General features: G+C 38.7%; 1 protein-coding gene across 1 annotated transcript in view; it reads left to right on the top strand.

The window, feature by feature from the left end:
• The first annotated feature begins 510 nt into the window (after positions 1-510).
• Positions 511-8,381, top strand: part of map3k12 (mitogen-activated protein kinase kinase kinase 12) — a 53,291-nt gene continuing 45,420 nt past the window's right edge. Inside the window, exon 1 of the mRNA XM_016231598.1 lies at positions 511-736. The gene's annotated coding sequence lies outside the window, so the exon portion shown is untranslated. The remainder of the gene's footprint in view (positions 737-8,381) is intronic.

Genomic DNA, 8,381 nt, shown 5'->3' with positions numbered 1-8,381 from the left:
AGAATAGAAGATTTACTCCAGTTCTCGATTCACTCTGAGAAAATGAATCGATAAGTTGAATTGTTTCTTGTAATGATGATGGGGGGTCTTGTAAATACAGAACATGGCATCTGCGTAAAGACTGATTTTGTTCTGTATATGTTTAATGTTTGAACTCCTCTTTTGTTGATTTTGATTGCTTCTGTTGTCCTCATTTGTAAGTCGCTTTGGATGAAAGCATCTGCTAAATGACTAAATGTAAATGTATCTATTTATTGATTAGGTCTATTATTATTATCATTATTATTATTATACATTTCAAATAGTAATATTAATGCAATCGGTGTGTATCATATAGCTATTTTCACATCAAATCTATCGACGCAGCGTATAAACGCCTTCGCTCAAGAGAGCAGGCTCTTCTTAAACGCTTTAAACGGGACCTCATCAGAAGGTCGCAGACAGATCGCGAGCGGCTTTGACATCATGTCCGCGCTGACGCTGACGCGCGCGCCCCCTGCGCCGCGTGACGTCACTTCAGCACCGTCGAGGAGGAACAGCTCCTTCCGCTCGACTAATGAAGCCCAAATCCGCGATCAGCAGTCCAGCCGACGCGATCCGGTGAAAACACGCCGAGCCCGGGGAGCAGCAGCGCTCGGTGAGCGAGGAGAACGCGTTTACCGCGGAGCCGCGAGGACCACAGCGGATCCACCCGTCTCCTGACACCGCGCCAGCAGCAGCATCCTCCGGAGATACGGTACCGCTCCATCCCCACCGAGAGCTCGGGCCAGCCGCGCAGAGCGCTTTAATCGAGACGCGATGTGTGTGTGTGTGTGTGTGTGTGTGTGTGTGAGAGAGAGTGTGTGTGTGTGTGTGTGTGTGTGTGTGTGTGTGTGAGTGTGTGAGTGTGTGTGTGTGTGTGAGTGAGAGTGTGTGTGTGTGTGTGTGTGTGTGTGTGTTTGGTGCTGGGAGCGCATCACTCGTTGCGGTACTTCACGCGTTCACACGCGCCATTGACGCCAATGACATCACATCTGAGCGAACGCGTCCATTTACTGCGCTTTCATGCTTTTGAGTGCACGCGCGTAATAGTGCACTTACACGACGCGCGTGAAGAATCGTGTCGTGTAAGAACGCGTGCGTTTGTTATGCAATCCTGTGGTATTGTGCAGAGAGCGACGCGACGCGAGCGTGAGCGTCGGTTCGCGCGGAAGAGCGGTGTTTTCCATATACAGACTATATTTCACGCAGATATACATACAATAGACTCGGTGATGTCGCGTTGCAGTGAGCAGGGCCAGCCTGCGGGATTGTGGGTAAACCGCAAATAACATGTCCGTGAACATCAGGGGTTGTGTTTAGAATGGATGTAAACACAGACGAGCATATTCCTATATCCAGCAGTTCAGCAAAAACAGTAGTGTGACAATGTATTAGGACATTATTGATATGAGGTCTAAACTGAATGTATAGATTTATTATAGAATTAGAAAAACGGATTAAAATGGTTTTAGCTTAATATTTAAAGCTTGAATGTCAGCTACCCACTTAACCATGTAAAACAGTGATCTAGGCCAACACAATCAGTGTCAACACAAAGTAGTGGAACGATAACATCATGTAAATAAAACACAGTGCCTCGAAAATATAACAAAAATAGATATCAATCTAAGCACTGAACATATGCACACCTCTTAGAGATCGATATAGGTTGGTTTTTAATGATGTGCAGCAGTGGTGGAGCTACATTCAGGGGTCCATAGACCATGACAGAAAATCAGTGGATAACTCCAATCTGGCATAAAAAAAGCATGAATAAATCCTACGATTGCTGATTACTTCACATTACCCCACATTAGCTATACATTCCTACCGTAACTTGAAAAATGTTCGTGTATCGGAACTTATTTCTCTTATTTCTTTCATCTGATTAACCAGCAAAAGATCTAACATGAACTTATACAGTGCATTTTGTAAATGTTGTTCAGGAAACCTAAAACTTCAGCTTACTTCAGACAGGACTGACAACTTTTGAGTTCAGCCTGGAGTGAGAATTATTCAGGAAAAATGTACAAAATGTGTCATTTTTTCCCTCAGTTTTTCTAAACTAAACTCTACAGGGAACCCTATTAATAAGATTAAAAGCAACAATTGATTTGTACAAGTTCATATCCCTGCTGAAAACAAAACAAAACAATAGAAACCATCACAGAAAATCCTAATGGTTTCCACTACAAATACCATTACAAACATTACAAACCATCACCTTTTAACCATTGAAACCATTAAAAAATGGTTTTCTGCACGTAGTGTTTTAGGAGTCCATTAGGATGTATTGGTTTTAACAAGCCACCAATAGAAGGCAAGGCAACCCAATGTTGTAAAAAGTAAATTGAGTAATTAAAGTAATTATATAAGTAAAAATATAATAAATATAATTTTTGCATAATTCTTCTCTCTAGTGTACATTTTTCTCGCTAGTGCATGGACACTGAATGGATTTTCTGAGGTTATGTGACAATGTTTTCCGCGGTTGAAACACTCATTAAGTGATTACATGAGACACTACACATTCAGTAAGTTGTAGTGTATCTTTCAACATGCCCTCAGATGTTCATTCATTTTTATTTTAATGCTAATTAGAATGCACTCCACTGAACTTGAACCGTCACGCCACTAAAGAGCTCCAAAACTGTATTTATCGTTTGAAATTCTTATTAAGACGAACAGAATTTGAATGCTGAGACTTTGTTTTCTATTATCAAAGGTAACCTGCTCTGTCGTCTTTGCTCCGCGATGTGTTTCACTCCATAAGAAAACGAACATTTGGCGTGGGAGCGTGTACTAGTAGAGGCTGAAAGGTAAAGATAAAGCGCGATGTGGCACACGTCCTTGAGTTCAAGTCGAGACTACAATAAATGCTTCTTTCAGTACGATTAAACGAAGAAAATAAAATAGTGGCATATTAAATTTTGGGGTGGCCAATCAGATGTCAGGGGTGTCCAGTGCTCATATCAGTGCCACTGATGTGCAGATGAATTGCTCATATTTGAAGACTTATTCTTGAGAACACGATAACTCTTCTTATGCTGCAGTAAGCGCTGCTTCTGCCCTCTAGTAGTGTGTTAAACAGTCATCTTTTAGTAATCTTTTCAGAGACTGTCATTTTAAAGGGGTCATCGGATGTGATATGCTCTTTTACAAGTTTTACAAGTGTGTGTACACAACCACCTTATAATGATAAAGATTCACCCAGTGTTTTTAAAAAAAAATCTCGTTAAATAATTTGTCCTTTCTCATATCAAGCCGCTTGCAGATGCTTGGCTGTGTGACATCACACAGACCCAGGCCCCTCCCACGATAGTTGATTGACACTGGTGTTTAACCTTAGCTCCGCCCTGAGTGAGCTGTCATCAGTCCGCCATTGTTTCACCACCAGAGCAGAAGTAGACAAGAACGACTCCTAAGCGATTGAGGTGTTCTGTTGTTGGATGTAATAATGAACATAGCAGTCCTCATTTACTCCCAACTGAGCCGCTGAAGACGCAGTGGATTAACATTACTTTCGTTTCTGATGTGAATGCGTCCTCTGATCTACCTAAATGCATCTATGTTCGCGCAAATCATTCGTGATTCAGCCTCACCTACAGAAGAAGTGAGTATAAGGTTCTTTTATGAATCTTTGCAAATCACCTTTCCTAATAACGTGCTAGTCAGCAAGTTAAATGCAGCTAAATTCGGCTAAAGTAAACAGGATGGCTCGTCACCCCACAGAAGAGAGGGGCGGGGTCAGCAGAGCTCATTAGCATTTAAAGGGAAATCCAACCAAACTGGTTGCTGTGAACAGAGCTATTTCTGACAGGGTAAAAAGGCTGTTTGCTTTGAGATGGTGTGTGAAATACCATTGAGAAATTTTAACCAAAGTATGTTATAGACTTTTCATTAAGACCCTAAACAATCTTATCAACTTGTGGAAAATGGGCATCCGATTAGGGCTGAACGGTTAATTGCATTTGCGATAATATCGCAATATGAAAAAACTCGATTTTTCAATCGCAGAGGCTGCGATTACACTCGGTCACGTGACACGCGAGAGTAAAGAGGTGTGTTCGACTTGAAGATCGGTCATGTATGACATCAAAGTACGGCGAGAGAAACCATAAGGAGACGTCCGCGCTCTCTTATAGCTCTCGCAGTACTTTGATGACACACACCCCTCGGTCTAAGCAGCGCTGCTTCAAGTCGAGTGCGGGCCATCAGCAGATAAAGAAAAGAAATAAAACAGTAAACAGCCAAAGGATGTAACTTAGAATGGGAGATGGATCGGTTTGTGAAAGCGAAGAGAAAAGCCATAGATGAAGTCGCACAGACTCAGGCAGGTGCTGGTCATTTAAAAGCTAAATGCTGAAAATATGACGAGGCATATCTCGCTCTCGGCTTCACTCACCGTGTCTAAACTGGATGCGACAAAGTGACCATTGCAAATCATTTTAACGTTATGTCAGTACGTCATAAATAGAACAAGGCATCAGTTTAATGTCGGGTTTTGTCGTGGCTCGTGGCGCTGCATCTAGTGTACACAGCGTCACTGATTATAATGGGTTCTACTGTATTTTGTCGCTCGCGTCCGGTGTAGACACGTGTTTAATGTCGTTGGTGAGGAGGAAAGCCTGTGTGTGTTCTATGCCTTAGCGGACAGCATGAAACTCACAAAAAATAAATAAATAACAGAGAGAGAAGAATAATAATAACAGTTATTCTCTCTATGCTATTTTTCAATGTTTCAAGTGATGCAGGTGTTTTTTCCCTGTAGGTTTTTTAAATTTAAAAAAGCATTCATTTTTTATAATGTTTAGTAGATTTTTTTATATGTTTAAAGGGGGGTGTGACCAAAACAGTTTGAGAACCACTGGTCTAAAGTTAACAGACAGTGTTTAGTGCAGTCCACATGTTTACATATGTTTATTACAGTGACTGAATTACCTAAAGTAATGTGGTAAAGCAACAGATTTGTTTTTATATTTCTGCAATCTACTTTAGTTTGTGTGATTTGTTACTGACTTTCATATTAATGTTTACACCAGGCTTATTTGTCAGTGCTTTATGTTGCCATAATTATTACATGCTTACAAGGTTGGAAGTTCAACAAATCAGTCAATATACTGTAATTGTAGTTGTTAAAAATATCATTCATATTAATTCATGCATCACCTAATTTCATCATAACAAATAGGCCTGGCCTACAGAAAAGAACATTTATGTTTAATATATCTAATATTGTGTTGGTCATACTATACAATGATTTATAGCTTGTCTTTGTTGAATAATACAGAACATAAAGAGCTTTAAAGCATATTAAAATCAATCGCAATATTGGTAAAAAAAAATCGTAATTCGATTATTTTCCAAAATCGTTCAGCCCTACATCCGATGACCCCTTTAAGTTATTAGTCCTTTGACATAATAAAGAGTTCATCTTTTACTTAATGTGTTGTTTTGGCTTGTCTCAGTTATTAGCTGTTTAATAGTTATTAGTCATTTGAAACAATAAAGAGTTAATCTTTTACTTACTGTAATATGTTATTTTGGCTTGTCACTGTCATTCCAGCATTGCAAAAAAAAATATATAAAATAGAATAAATCAGCAGTAGTTAGTGTGAAAGTACTGTTGCACTGTGCACATTCAGTATATGGCTGTCTGCAGTTATATTAAGACTATTTTATGCATATCTCCCCATATTGCCCCAATGCTATCACCTATAGCAGTGGTTCTCAACTGAGGGCCCACAGATCACTAGGGGGCACGAGATAACCTAAAATTCATTTAACTATATTAATCTTATTATTTATATGTTAAGTTAAAAAAGCACAAGTTTTCTCGTATTCTGTGATTGTTTCAGAGCAGCCCAAGTTGTTTCTTATCGCTCTGTGTGAAATACAGACTGAACACCCGACCGCTGCATGAGCCTATGATACACAAACTACAGCAAATCAGTGTTGTGGTAGTAAAGTCTGATAGATGACGACTGTAATAGTGCTTGCGCTCTCGCCGCACTGATCAATATATAACATTGTATTTCTACATGAACACACTGCAATAAATTCATGTAGTTGTCAAAATGAATGTACAGCGAGTGTTTTGGAGAAGTTGGTGAGGATCGTACATATGTACATATGGGCATCAGATGCTCCAAACACAGACACTGAGGTTGTCACGATACCATGAATATATCCTACAATACTATACCAGCTGAAGTATCACGATACCATGAAGTATCAAAATCCATAAATGAAAACACCAGGTTTTCCTTTAATTGCCAATAAGTGGCACTGAATCATTTATTTAACTGATTCATTCAAAACATATGATTCATTTAGAAACGAGGAATGGCTCAGTGAATCATTGATTTGCCTGATTTGTTCAAAAACACAGATTCATTCAGAAACAAAACAGAACACCGCTGTGTGTTGCTCGGAGAAGCACAGCAGTTCTGCTTTGTTTAGAATACCTGCAAAATACTGCAAAATGCCATCTTTATTGACAATGTTGTGTCCAAAATGCCATTTAATATGAACTTTTTGTAAATTGAACTATTGTATAAAATCACATTTGCAGTGGTGCTGATATTCGGAAGAACAACACTCTTGCTTGTGCCATATTGCCGAACTATCATGTTATAAATAGAAAACAAAAACTCATACAGGACCATTTTTTTGCCCCCATATCTTGAAATTTCCAACTGTGCAGGGCAGAATATTAGTACACAATTCATTTATAATACTAAAATAATGTTATAAGGATAACCGAGTGCATATGGCGCTGTTGATGAATGGAATTGCATTCGTCATCACAAGGGTGGTTCTATAAATGAAGCATTACACGTGTTCTCACTGTTCCAGAAGCGGTAAACTCAGCAACGGACGAACTGACAGAATACATTCTTTTAGAAAGATATTATGATGTTTGTTGTTTTCTGTCGCTTTCTCCTGATAAACTGTAGTGCGTACAACGATGTCCAGCATCTCATTGCAAAATTAAGTGTAGCATCGGGAAACACTTACCATATAAGGTGTGAATTCTACACAGCATTTTCTACACAGGGCACCAGTGTTGCCAGATGTACGATAATTATCATATTTGTATGTTAATTTTGACCTCTGTACGATGGACGATCAATAATGAAAAAGTGTTGCGCCGTGCCGCATCCAGTGCAGACAGTCACTGATTATAATGGGTTCTATAGTATTTTGTCGCACTGCTCGCGTCCAATGTAGACACGGTACGCCTAGTTATCTATTGTGGTAATTTGCAGGTCATGTCAAAAAGTTGTAGGTTTAGATAAATAGCTGTATTCTGTATGTTTGACTCATGTACGATAATTTTCTTCCAAATACAATAATTTTGAGCTTCTGGTATGATACTTGGACATTTCCAATCTGGCAAACCTGCCACTGTATTGTATTGACGACACTGCCATTTAAAAAATACAAAAAATACTGCCGATTAATGGCATCGGCAGTATTTTGAAGCTTTAGTATTTTCCTTAATAGACATGATTGCTTGTTGTGAAAGAGGCTGGTGACGTCGAGCCGCCTTCATATCGCTGAGTTTTCACACGTTCAGAATGCTTTTATTTTTCATTTGTATTTTTGCTGTGTTTGATGATTCTGAATGGGTCTGTATTTAGTATCTACAAACAGTCAGGTCAAAGAGGCTGCTTTAGTGGTCTTTGGCATCTCCATGTGGTCTTGTTTGGTATGGCAGGTTGACTTGTGCTTATTTGTTTAAGTGACTGTGTAATTGAGCAGTGCAGTGCTTTTAAGTGGTGAAGAATTCAGGAGCTTTAAATCTGTTATATATTTATAAAAAGTTATAATTAAGCAAAGTTCAAGGGTAAAAAGTATAGCTTAAATTAGCTAAAATTTGATATTTTTGCAACAACAAAAAAAGAATGCTGAACATTTATCTTAAATTTGAAATTTTTGAATAATAACATGCAGCTGAAGAGTCATAACTGTAGCATTTGGACCAATAGTCAATAATCATGCAGATTTATGTTACAAACTTATAGAATTGTACAGTAAGAAAGTTATTTCCTTTAACCAGGAAATTAACGTTCTTAGAATTGACAAGACGGTTGACCCTGAGTGGTCAGCTAAATATCTACAGTGGATCTAAAATATTAATAATTAATCATAATTAGTTATGGTTAATTATTCATATTTCCCCATGAGTTAAATTCGCTACATAACAGTAGAACACAGCAGTACAGTCCTGCAGTGTTGATTCACAGAAGGAGAGTAAAAAACACTGAGAACCACTGACCTGTAGGATGTGCGAAACTCCTGCTGTTCATTACTACTTTGCTTACCAATTAGAGGATATCATAAGTGTTAAGTAA

This window comes from Sinocyclocheilus grahami, unplaced genomic scaffold, assembly GCF_001515645.1.
Source record: "Sinocyclocheilus grahami isolate Dianchi unplaced genomic scaffold, SAMN03320097.WGS_v1.1 scaffold396.1, whole genome shotgun sequence".
Classification (NCBI taxonomy): domain Eukaryota; kingdom Metazoa; phylum Chordata; class Actinopteri; order Cypriniformes; family Cyprinidae; genus Sinocyclocheilus; species Sinocyclocheilus grahami.
The sequence above is the reverse complement of the archived record's forward strand: the minus strand, read 5'-3'. Positions and strand labels throughout refer to the sequence as shown.